Source organism: Triturus cristatus, chromosome 6 (genome assembly GCF_964204655.1).
Source record: "Triturus cristatus chromosome 6, aTriCri1.1, whole genome shotgun sequence".
Taxonomy (NCBI): domain Eukaryota; kingdom Metazoa; phylum Chordata; class Amphibia; order Caudata; family Salamandridae; genus Triturus; species Triturus cristatus.
In genome coordinates, this window is record NC_140589.1 from 518,643,895 (window position 1) to 518,662,948 (window position 19,054).

General features: G+C 51.7%; 1 protein-coding gene across 2 annotated transcripts in view; it reads right to left on the minus strand.

The window, feature by feature from the left end:
• SLC17A5 (solute carrier family 17 member 5) overlaps nucleotides 1–19,054 on the minus strand; it is a 651,091-nt gene that overhangs the window by 91,423 nt on the left and 540,614 nt on the right. The window lies entirely within an intron of this gene.

Genomic DNA, 19,054 nt, shown 5'->3' on the forward strand with positions numbered 1-19,054 from the left:
TTCTATTTTCTTTTTGTTTTTATCAGTCTTGTACCCTTGTTATTGTTTAAGTAAATTGTAGGTGGGGGCTAAAGTGGTGTTATGGTTGTAGTAGTATGTTGAATCCTTACTCTATATTCTCTCTTTGTCTTTCCCCAGAATTTATATTGGTTTCCAAGGGTTCCAGTTACTAGGTTCTAGCGGGAAAGTGAGAGGTATAAGGTAAGTACATGATACTCCCAATTAATGTTCTATATATATGTAATTATATACTTGCCCTAAAGACAAGGGTCCTAAAAAAACTATTTGTATTACTGGAGACACTCAACTACCCGAGAACACTGCATGAATCTGCATGTGCGAAGCCCTCAATACAGTCACCTTGGAGGTGTCATCATCTTTTCTTTTTCTCCACTTTCCCTTTCCTCTGGGTACTGTTTTTACCTGCAGTTATATCTATTTCTTATGTGTTTGCAAAGCTCTGGTGTCGTAGGGAATGAACTGCGGGCATCTACATCTCGCTACCACAAGATTGCACAGTCATAAACAGAACTGGCTGTGCCTAGACATTACATAGGGAGACCCAACAATGGAGGGCAGGCGCATATGGGCCTGTGCACACAAAAAAGGGGAAATGCCACACCCCAAAAACTCTATTGCTTTGTGGATGAAGTTTGAACAAGCAATTAGGGCATTTAGCTTGGGGAAAAATAATGTCTGCAGGGTCTCGTCCTTAAGCTGTGCCGAGTTCATTACAATTTCTGTCAGACATCGACTTGCCAACCATCTAGAAGGCCTTTGAAGTTGGGCCGCCAGGCAGTATTTCTCAAAGTTTGGCATCCCCAAGCCTCCCAGTTCCATGGGTAGCTTGAGTGTAGATAGAGCCACATAGCATCTTCCAGTGGCCCAAATCAGTTCTAATAATTGGTCCAACAGTTCAAAGAATGAACTTGGCAGAATCAAGGGGAGATTGACAAAATAATATACCAGTTGGGGCAGTACTACCATTTTTGTATTGTTGCCGACCCTTTCCCAATAGGAGTAAAGTGGTCCAAAATTGAAACTGCGGTGCTAGTGATCAGACTGCTCCTCCCCTGGTTACCTTCCAGGATTGGTAGATGTTCACTGAAAAGTATAAAAAATTATTAGCCACCATTGCCTATCTCAAGTTCCACCGAGGGTGTTGGGGGAAAACCTCTGATTTGCTCCAGTTGATCTTGAATCCAGATTTTCTACTAAACTATATTCTAAACTAATGAATTTTCAACTATGGGAAGGTTGGCCAACACATCTTTGACGTATATCAGCATGTCCTCTGCATAAAGCAAAACAATGTATGTGGCCCCACCTACCGGGATCCCCAGTCCCCCCCCCCCCTCCTGTCTCGAACCATTCTGAAAATGGCTCAATCACCAATGCAAACAAGAGAGGTGATAGAAAGCTTCACTGAAGTGCTCCTTACAGGTGCTGAACAGGGCTGATATACTACTTCCTGCATTTTCTCTAGCTATTGGTTCTGCGTACAATGTATTTACCCACAGTTTCATATGTCTCCCAAACCAAAACTCCCCAGCACCATCTGCATATAACACCAATTCAATGAATCAAAGAACTCTAAATCTATGGTCACACAAACGGAGCGAGGTAAAGGTTCTGAAGCTTATTCGATTATTATTAACAGTTGTCTGATGTTGGAAGATGTGTTTTGCCCTGGAATAAGCCCGCTCTGGACTGTATGCATTAAGGTTGGAAGTTCAAGGAGTATTCTATTGGCTTGTAGGCTAGTATTTTGCTTAGTCTGGGGATATGGGGCAACATGGCACCTGCTTAGTGTGCCGCGTTAGCTGCCCTTCCCGGCTCCAGTCTCAACAGAAGAATGGAGGAGGAGAGACCCCTCGTGGCCTTTTAAATTAAGAAATACAATTTGTTGGGACTAACATATATAATAAAGAAAGTTGGACAGCGGTACCCGAATGGGAAATTGGAAGTGGCTAACCCCAGCGGGTCAAGAGAGGCTGTGTTGCTGCAATTTGCTGGTGACGTGCTCGGCTCCATCAGCTGACAACAAAAGGAACAGTTAGGTCAGAGAATGCCCCCGAAATCAAACAAACTCACAGAGGAATATGGTAAAGCCTCATCATCACTCAACACGCATGGCGACCCAGGTTCAGAAGACAGCAGTTGGGCGAAAAACGGAGGAAGCTGCCGTCCCCGTGGCTGAGAAACACAACATGGCGGTAGGCGTTGATGACCGGAAGCTTGCGTCGCAGAAGGAGAAGGACTCACGGTCTAGTGTGGAACCACCGAGGGAGAAGCAACCTTTGATGAACAAGTTACTTATCTTCGGTAACAATGTAACTGTAAGAGACATACATTAGTTATAGATTCCTTACCTTAGAATTACACCCAGTCATCAGACTGGATCCGGAAAATGTTTCTCTAGCAGTAAACCTGTTCGTTGGTAGGTGGCGTCGGTTGACTCCGCGTCTGTCGTCGGTGTCGTGGTCGCCGGGATGACGTTGTGATGTCTATTTAGATGCCGCCCCTGCGCGCTGATGTCAGTTCTGACACGGCTTTACACGCCAGAAGCACAGAGCCATGCAAGACACTGACCACTGGTGCACATAACTAGGGCCCTGGAAGGGAGTCCCTATCCGTAGAAGTCAGTTCGCACAATGGGGAGGATGGGTGGGGCGGTAAGGAATCTATAACTAATGTATGTTTCTTACTGATACATCGTTACTGAAGGTAAGTAACTTGTTCATCTGAAAGAGACCATTAGTTATAGATTCCTTACCTTAGAATAGATACCCCAACAATGCCAACCCCGGAGGTGGGTCTGCAAACTAAGTTCACACCAGAAAATCCTGGAGAACAGAATGGCCCAAAAAGCTGACTCTCTGGACTTGGCTATCCAGGAAGTAATGTTTGGTGAACGTGTGCAAGAATGCTCACGTGGCTGCTTGGCAGATGTCTATTAGCATAACTCCACGTCCCAAAGCAATAGAGGCTGCCGTCGCCCTGGTAGAGTGGGCATGTAGTCCCACTGGAGGTTCCTTTTTTACCAATGAATTGCAGATTTTAATGCATAGGACAACCCATCGAGAGATGGTGCATTTTTGTATGGCCCGACCTTTGTTGGCGCCCAAATAACTAACAAAGAGTTGATCGTCCACCCTGAATTCTTTAGTACAGTCAAAGTGGAAGGAGGGCACATGTTTTGGGTCCAGACGGTAAAGTCTCTCCTCCTCTTTGGAAGGGTGGGGAGTCGGGAAAAAGGTGGGCAAAGTGATGGTCTGACCTGTGTGGAAAGAGGTAACCACTTTGGGCAGAAAAGAGGGCCTAGTGCGAAGGATCACTTTGTCCAGATGGACTGCAAGACAAGGATGCTTTGAGGATAGAGCCTGAAGCTCACTCACTCTGTGAGCAGAAGTGATGGTGAGCAGGAAGGCAGATTTCATAGTAAGAAGTCAAAGAGGACAATTATGTAGTGGTTCGAAGGGAGCACACATAAGGTAAGTTAGGACAAGATTCAAGTCCCATTGGGGCATTACGAAAGAAGGAGGAAAGAGATGAGTAATGCCCTTTAAAAATCTATTTACAATAGGGGACTTGAAAAAAGAAGGCTGATCAGGAAGGCGAAGAAAGGCAGATATTGCGGAAAGGTAGCCTTTGAGAGTGCCCAGAGCAGAGCCCTGCTGGGCAAAAGAGAGGATGAAGAAGAGGATCTCCGAAAGAGGGGCAGAAAGGAAATCTACAGCCTTTGCTGTGCACCATGCCACAAATTTGTTCCATCTTCAGGCGTATACCGTTTTAGTGGAGGGATCCCTAGCTGCCAAGATGACGTTACTAACTTCAGGAGGAAGGTCGAAAGCTGTCAACTGTCGCCGCTCAATCCAAATGCAAGGAGGTGGAGTTTGGACAGGTTTGGGTGGAGGTTCGTCACCTGCTGCTGCGACAGAAGATCCTCCCAAAGAGGCAATCTGATCAGAGGATTGATTACCATGCTCAAGAGCTCGGGGTACCAGACTCTTCGTGCCCAATCCAGAGCCACAAGAATTCGGTCCGATCACGCTTGAGCACTCTGGGCAGAAGTGGTACAGGTGGAAAGGCGTACAGAAGGCCATAATTCCACTCGCGATGAAAAGCGTCACCAAGCCAGTGCCGCCATGGAAATTCCAACGTGCAGAACTGCTGACATGGCGTGTTCTCTTCGGTGGCGAACAGATCTAACCAAGGCTCTCCCCACTGCTGAAAGAGACCCTGCACCACCTCCGAGTGCAGACGCTATTCGTGATCCATCATGCACTGACGGCTGAGCTCGTCCGCCCTGGTGTTCAGAGAACCTGCCAGGTGTTGAACCACCAGGGAAATGCCCTGATGTTCCAGCCATGTCCAAAGGTGAAGAACCTCTTGACACATGGTCATTGACCCCACCCGTTTTGTTTTTTACAGTACCACATGGCGGTGGTTTTGTCTGTGAACACCTGCCCTACTCTTCCCTTGACACAAGGAAGGAATGCATTCATTGCATGACAGATCGCCAGGAGCTCCAAAAGGTTGATGTGGAGAACGGACACTGCCAGAGACCATAGACCCCTGATCTCCACCTCTCCCAGGTGGCCCCCGCATCCCAGGAGTGATGCATCCGTCACTACTGTGAACTCCCGTTAGGAAAGGGAGAGGGATCTCCCGCGGATCCAATTCTGGTCCGTCAGCCACCACTGCAATTGATGTGCAGTCCACTCCGAGATCTGGACGACGTCGGAAAGATTCCCCTGATGCTGCGCCCACTGGAACTTCAGGTCCCACTGCAGAGCCCGCATATGCTATCTGGTATGATCCACCAGCAGGAGGCCATGAGGTCCAGCAGCCTCAGAGTCAATCTCACTGAAATCCGGGATAGAGGCTGAAACATTGGTATCATAGCCCGAATATCCCAGACTCGCTGCTTAGGAGGATAAGCCCGAAACTGTGCTGTATACAGAATTGCCCCTTCGGACTATCTGCAAAACCCACCTGTACGACATGATGTTTTGCCAGTCGGGGAAGTGATGGCGAATCCTGCCTCCCACTGGCCTCTGGTGGCCCTGAGAGGTCGGACTAGGAAGGTTTGAAGGCTGCTGCAGGGGGGTTATGGGTGGACTGGCATGTCCGCTGGCCCCCAGACTCACGTAACTGGGTCCCACGTCCACAGCATGTATAGCCTGGGCAGCTTGCATGAACCGGTGGCTAGACTGGGTAGAACGTGGCGAGGCACCCCTTCCAAAGCCACGAAAGGGGAGAAGAGTAGACTGCGTAGGGCAAGAGGTCGCCTCGAGGCCCAAGGATCGGGCAGTAGCCCTAGAATCCTTGAAGCGCTCGAGTGCTGAGTCTGCCTTGTCACCGAAAAGGCGACGCCCACTAAAGGGCATGTCCAGTAAGGTGGATTGGACATCCCCCCAAAAACCAGACATTCTCAACCAGGCGTAGAGCCACAAGGCTACTGACGTGGAAACCCAGTGAGTCGGAGGTATTCAGCCCACATCTGATGGTGAATTTAGCTGCATCTCGACCCTCTGACAGTGTGCGGGTGAGAATGGCCCGGGCCTCCTCCGGGCACTGTGACAGCACTTGCGCAACTGTATCCCACACCCGTAGGGGTATAACGGCCCAAGAGGCATGCGGTATTCACCGACCGCAGCGCTAAGCTGGCGGAAGAAAACATCTTCTTAACGAAATGATGTTCCAGCTTCTTGGATTCCCTATCTGGGGGAGCAGTAGGGAACGCGCCCTTGGAGGACGAGGCTTGGAACACACTGCTCTCAGGGGTCGATATGGGAGAGGAAAATTGGGTTGCCCGGGGCCGGGCGGTTGCATCGGGCAATCATACTGTCCACAGGAGCCCCTGTGCTGGGCTTGGACCAAGTGCCCAGAAGGACGTCGGTGAGGGCTTCATTAAAAGGCTCTGAAGAGGCAGCTGCCGGTTTAAGCACCTCTGTCAGGAAGTTAGTCCGGACTGCCACCGTAGGCAGTTCCAGGCACAAGGCCTCAGCCGCCCTACGCAACACCACTGCGGATGAGGCTCCCAAGCATGCCAAGGTCTGGGGAGGTATCCAAACCACTGGCGTCACTCCAGTCTCCTCGCCAGTCCGGCTCTTCAAGTTGGTCAGCCAAAGGGTCAACAGACCCCTCCCAGTCCTCCTCACCCTCCACTGGTTGCCATTCAGGCCTGAAACGGACATCAGGAATGAACCGAGGCACAAACATACTGTCCGGCGCCGGTATCAACGTCGGTCTGGTGCCGTGTCCAAGCCAGGGGTGAGGCTGGGGTGGCGCCGGTCAGGGGCACGACTGGCGCTGGGTGCATCGTCAATGGGATCGGCTCCAGGGAAGGTACCGTGAGGTCGACTGGCGACGATCCGGATCCGGGCCTCCTTCCTGGCGTAGGGGACGGAGCCGCCAGCTTCAAAAGCCCAGGGTCCCCAGCCGAGTCCGCGTGGCCTGAATGCGCACCGGCTGAGTCGGACTGCCCAAAAAAAAAGCTCGAAGCTGGACAGGGGACGCTCTGGCACCTGGAAAAAGGAGGAAAACTCAGAGCCATCCCTAGAGCAGGTTCTGAAGATGGAGCTGGAGAGCGACGATGCTCCGGGTCCCGCGTCGCGTCAGTCGACCGACTTGGGAGAAAATGAAGAGCGACGCTGCCTCTTTGCCTTCTTCTTGTGCTTGGACTTAACCGACGAACTGGATGACGAGTGGTGATGGTGGCTCCGTGACCAGTCCCGAGACTTTCCTCTCGACTGGGACTTCGAGTCGTGGTCGCGATCCAGGCACCAAAGGCACACGAAGTGGGGGTCCGTAACCGACATCAGGCAGTGACAGGACTCGCACAGTTTAAACTCAGTCTGATGATGGGACATCCCTCGTACACCATGAGTCGAAGACCCAAAAAATAAATCAACAAAAGTTGAGAAAAAAGCTAGTCAAAAAGTGACTAAAGAGTAGCTCTCTCCGGATCTGCGCTAGGTTGGCGCGGAAAAAGAAAGAACTGATGTCAGCATGTATGGGCATCCCGGTGACCACGACGACGGATGCAGAGGTACTGCTAGAGAAAAATTCTCCGGATCCAGTCAACCGGGGGTAATTCTAAGGTAAGGAATCTATAACTAATATGCCCGAGATCTTCACGGAAAGGGCTTCCAGACTCCCTCTGATGGGATCTAGTCGGGCCGGTATACCTGAATCAGTAGGAGCAGAGGAGTATGCCAAGAGGTCAGGCGGATCCCTCATGAAAACCGTGAGTACAGATACACCGCCACCGCCGCTTCCACAAAATGAAAATACCATTGGGTAAGGGTTAACACCAAAGGAAGGGCTAGGAGAGGCCAGGATAGGGGGCTTGGAGACCCCAGCAGCATGGGTTTCAGAACCCGAAGCTCGGAGCTCATTAAACCCCAAAAGTCTTCCTATGGGCACGGAGAGAAGCCTGAAGAGCAGTGTTGTGTTGCAAGGTCTGATGGAAGGAGGGTCCCTGGAAGTGGGGGGAGCCCCAACAGTAGTTTGGCTAAACCACACATGCTTTCTTGGAAAAAGCAAAGTGAGAAAAGCTAGGGCAAGTAGAAGGGGGCTTGAAAAGGATATGAATATCACCCGGCAGTTAAAGTGGGATTACTCTGCCACACGCCAAGTATATGAGGAGGATAATGTGGGGATAACAGGTACTTCACAAGGGAGGATGGCAGTAAGACCTGGAGGGGTAGATACTACCACTATCTAGTTCATCTTCTGTACACTTAAGCAGATCCAAGGGGAGGCCCAAATTGATAATAAGAGAGCTCACTTGGCCACAAAGAAACTATAAGGGGCAATGCAAAAAGTTAATAAGATCTGCTCGGAAATGACTGAGAGAATTACTGCAGTGGAAGAACAGCCAGAGGTATTGGAGGCTGGGATTGGGACATTGGAGAAACAGCATGACACACAGGAGTCACAATTGGCTGATATGATAAGGAAACTGTCGGACTTTGAAAATCGCCAACATAGGAACAATTTAAGATTTTTAGGTCTGGCGTAAAATTTTGAGGGGAATGATATCCGGTCATTTCTGTTGGGTTTGTTAAAGGGGGCCTACCCTGGTTTAACTCATTAGGATTGGGAGTCAGAGGTGCAACTAGTTCACCTTTTTCCTTTAATACAAAAGAAAGATCGGCAATCCCAGCAGCCTGGATCTCTTTCTTGTCGGCATGCTGGGTTTCTGTTTGGCTGGCGTGCTAGGCATCAAATGCCACAGCAAAGTCATTTTGGACTTATATGGCTACACAGCATGATCCTCTTTGAGGGCAAATCCAATGTTCTTTGGGCTTGACGCATCCCTATGATCCGTAGATCTTCATTAAAGAGTCTTAGGCTCAATTTCTAACATTAATGTGTTCAGCCTTTAATGGTGATTAGTTGTTTCTTTTTGTGATCTTTCCAAGACAATTGATATCATTATATTTCAGTGAAGTTTAGAATCCAAGATGGCAAGACCTTTCACATAATCCTAATAATTTCTGTTTCTCCATATAGAAGCAGCTCATTCCTGCACCAAGGTGCATCGCAACACAGACTTATTTTTGGGCAGGAGCATCACCTTCCGCTTTTATTCTGTCACAGGTATTTCTTCCTGTCTGCTCAGGTTTCCTGAGCACCTTTAATTCCAGTCTCTGTGCTGTCTTGTGCTCCCCTATCACAATCCGTATCTTCAGCTGCACTTCCATCTACTTCCTACCTGCTGTTTCCCTTGGAGGTTTTTTATGCTGTAAGGTTTTCTTCTCCAGACCTGATATGCAACCTTGAAGACATTGCCCATGCACAGGTCATTCTAATTGTGTGCAAGCACTGTGGTGAGGAGGCAACCTCACCCCTTCTTTGGGGGATTCAAAGCCCAGGATCAAAAGGCCTACTTCTTCATGTCCAGAGCTCGGCAAATAAAGCCCCAATGCCAAGACCAGTGACAAGATCAAAGTGTTTATCTTTGGCCAGAAAGGCACACCCTTTTTGGAGAACCTGGGTTTACCATTAGTCTCTGACTCCAAGTTGAAAGCCATCTAGCCCAGAAAGTAAAAATAAAACATCTTGTGATAGTCCTTGACTACAATATTTTTCCACAAGGTCAGATTAGCAGTGCTGCTTGGAGCTGCTTTTGAAATTCCAGTTGTTTAGAAAAGGTCTCTACTTGCTCTCATTTCATCAATGGAGTACAATAGTGGATGACAGATTAACAGAATGCAGAAGGCAAGCAATGCGCTAGTGGTATAGGAGATTAAAATAAAAAAAGAGCTCATGTCTCAAGCTTGGAAAGCCTTGCACTGGCTTGCGGTGTAGAAAATAATTATTATTAAGGTAGACGGTCTAGCTTTTCAAATGCCTTCCAAAGCTGACTCCAACTTACCTTGCAGCCAAGTTTAGGTTGCATATGCCTATTTGGTCATTAAGGAGAGAGGCGTGGCTTGTGAGGCTAACATGGCAGACACCTAAAGCAAGCCTCTCAGCCACTGCTCTATGCATCCGGCACTCATCCGAGCCATTTGCAACAAATTTCAATTCTGGCCTGGTGAGCTGACTCGGGAGGAGCTGGAGATCATGGCATCTACTTTCACAGGCCCCATCCTGCGACTTGAGTGGGTCTGCCTGGCTGCATGCGGCAGAGACGGCCTGGCCTGGCCCGGTATGGCCTTCCCACACCAGAGGAGCCCTCCACAGTGGGTTACTGGGGGGCCTTGTGGCACCTTAGGGGGACCCCTACATGAGAAAGCACACGCAGACGGAGCAGAGACCTGAGACTCCTGAGGGGATTGGCAGGGCCCAGAGAACCCAGCTGATGGACTTAGAGAATGGCAGGCCAGTTCGCGAAACTGCAAGCCTCACTCCTTGATGGCCTTCGTCTGTGCAAGGTGTATGCCCAGGAGGAGCTGAGTGGCACAGAGGAGGCCCGTACTGTCAGAGTCGGGTCGATGCTGGACATGGTGAGTGCCTGGGAAACTGCCCAGTGCATTCCTGCTCTAGGGTTGGTGGACCCCGTAGTAACCCCCGTGCAGCTGCATGGCAAGAGAGGATCCCACAGCAGTAGATTATATGGGGCGAGCTGCATGTCCTGCACTACTGGCCTGTGGTACAGCTCCTGTGCTTATGGCTGAAAGCGGGCCTGTTCTCCTTCCCCGCGGTCTCCACCACCCGCTGGAATCATAAGTCACAAAAAAAAACCAGGAATGGGACCCCATCACTGCCTGCACATGCCCCTCACTTTGGCCTGGCAGCAGCCGAAGCAGACTAATTGGACACTATCCTGAAGGTCATGAAGACGTCATGCATATCACTAAAAGCAAAGGTGGATACTGTGGCAACCAACATGAACCTCCTCAGAGACAACCACAGCCAGCTTGCAGAGTGGGTCATCCACTCTGAGAAAACACTGGCTGAATTGCAGCCCGAACCACTGAACTGCATACTCCGATACACAACTTGCAGGGCTGGGTCCTCATTCTGGAACACAAGACAGAGGATGCAGAGGGCTGCATCAATAACATTTGCATATTAAGGCTCACAGTGGAAGTGGGGGCCGCAATACAATTGCTTACCTCGAGGAATGGGTGAAAAACCGAATTCCTCCCCGGAATCCTACGCCCTACTTCTCCATCGAAAGGGCCACCTGGATACTGGCCCACTGGCTCCAGCGGGGGCACCGCCGCTCCCAATAGTGGTCAGAATTCTTCATTACAAGGACCAGGATGCAATCTTGGACAGGGTGTTGTTCCCAAACCCCATTCTGATGATCAACTACTGTATCCTGATATTTCCAGACTATGCCCTGGCAGTCCAAAGACAGAGGGCCTCCTTTCTAGGGGTCAAAAAGAAGCTGCGCAACTTGTTAGTCAAGTATGCTGTTCGTGAAACTCAAAGTTATGAAGGACCAGAGAATGAACTTTTTTGAAAACCCAGCAGCTTTTTGGTACTGAGCTAAAGCCTGAGACGGCCTAAACGTTCCAAAGACACCTGTGAATGGACGCAATGCCATCCTAGGTGCTGCCGCTGTCGCCTTCGGGCTGGGGTCTCTTCTCTTCTGCAGCCCCCTCGCAAGAACAGGCCTGCAATGGCAGGTAGTTAGCCCTGGTGACAGCTGCAGCATTCAGAAAGACCCAATAAGCTTGTCCTTGGAGGGGTCAGATAAGATTGACACTTCCCCATAAGTGCTTCAGATTAGGTTGCCGCCTAGGGTTAAACTCGAGACATGGGATGGCCTCCTGTTGATTGAGGATTGGTGTCTGTACTTTCCCTGATGCTCATCCATCATCATCCAGTATTGTGGGGGCCCCGGTGTGGGGTCCTTGGTCTCCCCTTTGGGGGCTAGGATTCCCCTAAATTACACTCACGCATCTACACTTCTCAGTTAATTTCAAGAGCATGAGCTACCCTACGATGCCCTTCTTCACACTCCATGCCCCAATTGGAAGATACTTTTCTTGGTATGGGCAGATGCCCAATTGCCCCTTGCCCCTTGCATTATCTCTGTGTTGCCCAGTTTTTTCTTCCCACTTCACAGTTCAGGTTTCTTCAGAGCTGGCACGTCTCTCCTTCCCTACACTCCACACCGTAAAACCCAACAGTCCGCAGCGCTACCTCTCCCGCATGGGAACTCGTGGGACTGAACCGCAATAAGCACTGATGCCCTCCCCAATGCTATCATATGCCGCTGACCGCGGCCCCCGCAGGGGGCCAATCAGCGGTCGGCGCCTTAGTGCCCCCTGGGCACCAGTCACCCCTCCCCACCCCCTCCCACAGGGAGGGGGCGGGGACGCCGACCGGAGCCCCCCTCCTCGGGTTGGCCGGAAGTGACGCGCAATGCGTGTCACTTCCTGACCCTGGTGTGAGGGGGAGGCTATTTAGCCTTCCCCCACCCTCCTGGCGACCTCTTTGTCGCCCACCTCGCCACATGATCGGTCGTCGTCTCGTCGTCGTCTCCAGATGCGGTGAGTCTTGCTGCACCCACTCCGCCCCGGCCCTGTCCCTGGGCAGTACCAGGTCGACAGGGCCCTGTGGCGCGGATGGCCACGGGCGGAGGGGGCGCAAGATTAGGGCAAGGGAGGCTATTTAATAGAGTCTGCCGGCAACGCTGCCGAATAGGGGCACCGATCAGTGTTGAAAGGGCCATAGCCCGATTGGTAAAGCATCGGGGGCGCGCGAAAGGTAGCGGGAGCGATGCCCGCGCGCCTCGATTTGGCAACCCATCCCCCCCCCTGCCTCGAGTTGGGTCTGGGGGGGTTGTTGTGAGGCGTGTAGCCTCGAGGGCTGGGGAGTGTGCTTGAGCGTTACCAGGCAGTGTTCGGTTCCTCCGCTGCCGACGCTGCATGTAAGAAAATGTTGAAATGTTCCGTGCAATTTTGACGCGGGGGAAAGATCAAGTCTCGGCGCAGGCTCAACGGCCAGTGAATATGGGCCCATCGTAACGTAACTGGTGCTCAAGTAAAGCACTCCAACACCTTCGGGTCAAGATAGTTGCGCGACTGTAATATCACTCGTTGCAACGCGGAGGGTAAGGGGAAAGACGCCCGCACGCTAATTAATAACTGGGCATTGCTGATGATATCGGGTAATCGCCGCTATGTGCTCATGGGCAAGTCTTTTAACCCCTCCCCGTGCCTCGAGGTCGGGTCAGGGTGGGGCCTCGAGGAGGTTGTCCGTCGGCCGCGTTGCCGCTAAAGGTGCGGTATCGCAGGCTGCTAGCCTAGTGGTGGCGGCACCACCCCGTGATCCTGGCCAGGCACCATCCTGTGTTCCTGGACAAATTATTGCATTTAAATCTCCCTGTGCGTCGAGTTGGGACCGGGTGCTGCCTGGAGGACGTGGTCCGTCGGCTGCGCTGCCGCCAAATGTGCGGGAATGCAAGTTGCGAGCCTAGTGGTCGCGTCACCATAGTGTGATCTCTGGCTTCAGTTAATTCGGCCCCCCCTTGGTTCAGCGCGGGTAAAGGCACTGTGGCCTAATGGTTAAGGTCTGAGACTCTTATTCGAGGTCACAGGTTCAATTCCCATTGATTCTTACAATACGCGCTGCCCCCCTTTCATGTGTATTGCAGGGCATTTAAGGCAAAAGATGGCCATTTCTAGAAATAATCCCTCCGTTGGTTCCGGGTGGGCCTTCGAGGATGTGGCCCGTCGACTGCGCTGCCGTCAAAGGGCGAGAATGCGGGCGGCGAGCTGCGGGTCGCGTCACCATCCTGGGATTCTGGTTCCCGAAACACCCCCCCCCCCCCCTGTGAAGCGATAGCCCGAGTACGGTATGCGGAACAGGGGGAAGGTTGCGTGCGTGCACATGCGAAGTCAGGCACACTGATTGCATGCAATTAGTTTAACCTCCCGGAGCAGGAAACTAGGTCGTGTCCCCCTCCTGTGATGCGGGTCAAATTACTTATCTCCCTGGGCCTGAATAGTAATGTAAGTCGGGGGTCATGTAAAGCGCTCCAATACCTTCGGTTCGGGTACGCACTATATAGAGATGCGGGGCTACATAGAGTGGGGGAGCATCAACTTCGCACTGGCTTGAATACAGACAATGCAGACAATCGTGTGACACGATAGGGTGCTCCAGCTCCATACGTGGTGCTAGGTGAAGCGCTCCAAAACGGTCGCGCTAGATGGATGGTGCCATTACAGAGCCCTCTCTTTAAGGTCAGGCTGCGTGCTCTGCTGCCACTGCATAGGGCATGGCTCCCTGGTTAGGATGGGTCGGCATTACGGCTATTAAGCTTGCCATTCCCCCGCTGATTAAACGGTTTTATTTGGAAAACTAAAGGTGCAAAGTGGTGTATGGTGCCAAGTTAACAAGGGTGAATAGATGCACATGACTTGCTGCGTATTGACGATTCTGTATATTACTGCTGCGCATATTGCACCTGTCTCCCCCCCTCCCCCCCCCCCTCCTGGTCATGTGCGTCCTGGGACATGTGTTGGTTCCTTGTCTCACAATGGTTTGTTTTACAGTTCCGCCCTGGACAGATTACGATTGGACGCAGCTAACTAACGGAACAGCGAACGACAGTGGATGCACATTGCAATTCCCATCGTTTTAGGGAGCAAGTACGGGCTGGTGGGGGGGCCCGGAGTTGCATCCGTAGTTCAAGGAGCATGGCATTGAGTACCTCAGGGGGGAGCATAGCGTTAACTTGCAGACTGAAAGAGTGCCGCCGCGAATAAGATGGACAGTCAAGGATCCCCTTCGCTGTTTACAACCGGGCCCCAAGTCAATACGGTGCTATGTAAGGCGTTCCAATAGCCTCGGGCGAACTCGTGCTATATATATAATATGCAACAAAATCAATTAAGATAGTCTTGGGGCCCCGCGCCTCCGGGCGCAGGTCGGGTTCTCGGCAGCGGAGTAGCGGGATCGATGCCTGCACGCTCCGAATATTTGCAAAAATTGAAAATCACGTAATCTCCTTGACGGTGGTGTGGTCCGTCGGATGCGCTACCGCCTTTGGTGCGGGAAAAGTTCTGCAGCTAGCTCAGTTGGTAGAGCGGGAAACACTTAATTGAAACGTCGTGGGTTCGATTTCACCGTCGTGGGTTCGATCCCCGCAGTAGGCGCGAGGACTGCATTTGCAGGTTTCGAGCCTGGGCAAATCAAATATTCTCCCGTGCCTAAATCGGAAATGTACAGACAGTGCTATTTAAGGCGCTCTAATACCCTTGGGCGAATTCGCGCTACATAAATATGCAATAAACAACAATAGTAGCTTTGGTGCCCGTGCCTCCCGGTGCAGATCCAGACCTCGGCAGCCGGGTCTGGACCTGCACGGGCCTGGATAGGTAAATCTTTCGGGGCCTGAATAGGTAAACACGGTTCTCAACGTGCAGCTGTTCACTTTGTTGCAAGAAACCAGGGTTCGACCCTCGAGGTCGCATCCTGTGATTCTGGTCAAATCACTCAATCTCCCCCTGTGCACGAATAGGTAATGTAAATACGGTACTCAGGTCTCAGTGCTCCTATATCTTCGGGTCGAGTCCGCGCGCCTTGCTGACAATGTCTAATCTAGAAGGTGTCACTTCTAGAAGGTGTTGCTTCTAGTACACAAGGCTGACACTAGTGACAGGCTGGCCCATGTGGCAAATAGTACGCCACCGGTTGGCACTGTGGCTATGCGGTACCAGCACTAAGCCTGAAAGTAGTGGTATAGGGAGGAGATAGGAGGGAATTAATTTCCGTTGTCATGTGCGGCACTGTTGACCATCATTAATTCATAGATGAGCATGTCTATTTAACAACAGTCCCACAAGATCGTTGTCAGCACAGTTTACTGCATGTGTGAGCAGCTATGACAGGAATCATGCTTCGCAGATGCCCCCACACATGCCAAGTGGAAGTTCGTCCCAATTATGGAATTAACTGTTGGAGCCATCGATTGCATTCGAACTATACCGGCAGATTGCATCACGTGTTCCTCGTCCCCAACCTTTTGCTGAAATGGCTTGGGTAGTTTGTTATTGTTGTTGTCATGACATCCACCCCCATTGCTTAAGGCCTCGCGCTCCTAAGTGCATTAGTCCTTGGGCAGGGCGGACCAGAGTGGGGATAGTCCTAACGTAGAATGGTCATTGGGCTATGTTAGTAACAGTTAAACACGGGACGCTGCCGACAGCCTAAAAGAGGTGTGCTATAAGTCCGCAACTCTGCCCCTCCAACATGCTTATGTGGGCTGTGAGCTGAGCCCGGTGCGGTTTTGCTCGCAAGTAAGGGCCAGTCTTAGGCCTTCAGCTGTCATTCATAGTTGCACAGATAAGGGAGTAATCACACATATCTAACTAAGCCTAGCCACCCAGGTGGGTGCCTAGTTCTGGGAGGGCAACGCAACCGAGATAGAATAGTAGTTTATTATCTAAATGCCAAGGGAAGCCTGGTTTAAGCCATTAGATGGGTGTAGATATGGGTGTAGCTCAGTGCCCCAATCGCATTGAACAGCGCCTTACTAGGACGAACATCACGGCACACTGACATAGCAGCAAAAGAATAAGTGGTCACCTCATAGCGCCTCACTAGGACCAACATCACGGCACAAAGTTACCGGTGTGATTCAACCAAGTGGTTGCCGGTGCGCCGCTCGCGAGCGAATTGCAACCTGGCGCTGGGGACAGTCTGCCACAAGCCGGGGCGGCCTGTATATAGTAGAGATGACCCAACAGGCTTGGATCTATGCATTTGGGTTTAAATTCACTGTTGCCAGCTGAATAAGCATACAGGGTTCCGTAGAACTGCCCGCGGTGGAAGCGCGCTCGTACACCAATTTCCAGTTTTGAGCAATCTGGTTCTCTAGGTGCATCTGGCCGTGAATAGCTCTAGGTCGGTGGTTGCGTGTCACTCTGCCTACAGCTGGCATTGCAGTACGCCTGCCTTGGGGGTGACCGGACAGGGTATTTGTCCCTTCACTTTGAGGAGCGATTCAGTCAAGGATTTCTTCATAGAACTGTCACAAACCCACCAATGTTAGGCCGATTACTTACTAGCCACCGGTCCGTGTTCCAGACCGCCTCATGGCGCCCGAGTTAGAACTTGGACCATGCAGGTTGCAATTATTCAATACAACTTCTGTCTGGGCTAGCAACCCGATCGGGTTGCAAGTGATCACTCAGTGGTCATTGCTTCCCAGAGCCCACGCCACTAGATTACCTGGGAATCCAAGTCTCACTGCATGTGAAGAGGGGTCCCGCAGTGAGGAGCAGTGGGAACTGAGGGATTAACCCCTGTCTGGATGCGGCCTGGATTTTGGGTAGGCGCAACCTTGCACAGGGCTGGCTGTAAGCACAGCACCCTGTGGGGTGTCAGGCTGAGAACATTAGCATGAGACTACCCACATGCCACGTTACTTAGTATAATGTTGGCCGCATGGCGACGCGGTGCCCGCGGCACATGCCAGGGGTGAGCTTACTATTCACTTGAGGGAGACACCGAGGCTAGTCAACACAGAAAGGTGACAGTCCCACCATTTCAGAATGGAAGCAATTTTGATATGCTACGAGGCAAAGCCAGAAATGTGGCTTCGGTCATCTTCTACAACTCACAAGCCTCGTTAAACCACCGGCTCTGGGGGTTGTAGGGGTAGTGGGATCTTGAAATACACACTTGGCCATGTGAGAAGCCGCAAAACACCAGCCGGCAGCACACTGAGCGGAGCACCAAAAACCAAGGGTTAGGCCCGCAGGAGGACCAGCCGAAGGCACCATATAGAAACTGGTACAGATGTACACTTGGGGGGCATTCCCCTGCAACCAAAGGCAGCTTTCGGGTCGTTTCAATGAAGACCTATCCACCCGCGCTTTAGCCAGGGCGGCATGTGGGTGGTATAGTATCATATAGCAAGTGTGCGGTCGTTCAAAAGTTTGGTAAACACCACATAGAACCTCATCGGCGTCAGGGCATTATTGACCATGCAGCATTCGCAACATACGGGATAGGGCCGGTATTTGTACCAGAGTTTCCGGTTGATTCCCACAGACTTGTCTGCCCCCTAGGTTATCCTCTATGGGTTAGAACCTGAGACTGAGGGGGCATCTCCTGCTTCGGCGTCCCGAATAAGTCGATAGCCAGGCAGGGGTCGAGGTACCGTGCAGGTCCTGTCCACCACTGCCCCCCCCCCCCAGGCGATGGGAGCAATCTAGGTGGGTCCACGAAGTCTACAGTTCTTGGGAAGCTTCCAGCGGTAGGGCATTTAGCAACAGATATAGTATCAGCAGGTGGGTAACAGACCAGACATCTGCTCTCCAGCAGCACCGTGCCCTGGGAGCACGCGTGTTGCCCAAACTCTGAGGACCACCCATAAGGGGCCGAGTAGCAAAAACAAGTAAATAGGTTGCATAGGCGGGCAGCGGGCCTTACAGCTGTGTGAAACCTCCATCAGTAGGGATAGGCCCATGGAGGAATAGGGCAGTCCTTAATGTCCGGAGGACCATTGCGGTTGGTGGTTTCCCCTAGCGGAGTCACAGGTCGCTTTCTGCAGCTGCAGGAAACTGGGAACCCGGTCCACGGACACTTTTACCCCGCTTAGGGGATGCGGCCAGCCAACATATGGTGCTGCTGTCCCAATAACTGGGGTGTCAGCGGGCCAAACACAAGAGGACATTATGTCAAGAGAACATCTGGCACGCCCAGGGTGCACTAATTCCTTTGCCATCCGGGCCGCCATGAAGGGTTGGGCTAGGGAGGAGCCCAGGGTACCAGACAACCGAGCACCCATCGACTTCGAGATTCTGAAGGGCATGCTGGGCGCTCTCGGGGTGGTCACCCACTCACCTTATGAGGCCACGCTGTTTTCAGTAGCATTCTGCCTAGCCTTTTTCGGGGCATTCAGAATTAGCGAGCTAGTGGCCAGGTCTAAGGACGACTGTTCAGGGGATGCCCTGGCTATTTCGGATGTGTCCGTCTCTGACTCCCTGTCCATTCACCTACGGAAGTCCAAGACTGATCAGGCAGGGCGGGGGTTTAATGTGGTCCTTCAGCCCCTCGGCGACCACAGGTTCTGCCCAGTGCATTGGGTAAAGGTGTTTTTGGAGTGCAGACCCCCCGCCCCCGGATACCTGCTGTTGCATAGGGACCTTGCCCCGGTAACTAGATACCAGTTTGAGCAGATGATCAGGGCCAGTCTGTCCAGAGCGGGGCTCGACCAGCTGGGGAAGAGGTACTCTAGCCACTCTTTCCGCATTGGCGCCGCCACAGCCGCCCACCTGGCGGGTTTAGCGCCTGCCCAGGTAAAGAAAGTAGGGCGCTGGGAATCTGACTGCTATAAAAGATATGTTCGCCCGTGATGTCGGCTTTCCAGTGATTTGTGGGTTTGCAGTGATTTATCGTTGATTTGTCATTAATTGAATAACCCACTATGATTAAATAACCTATTTGTCGCCCGGGCGGCCCAATGGGCGTCGCACTGAAACTGGATGTGGCACTTCCCACAGACTCAGGTGGAGTGGATGGGTTTCCCTGGCATGAGATGGTTTGAGCCAAGGAACAAGCTTGAGCAGAGATTAAGATCGCAAGGCTCCACCCTCCCTCACACGTTGGTGATTCACCTTGG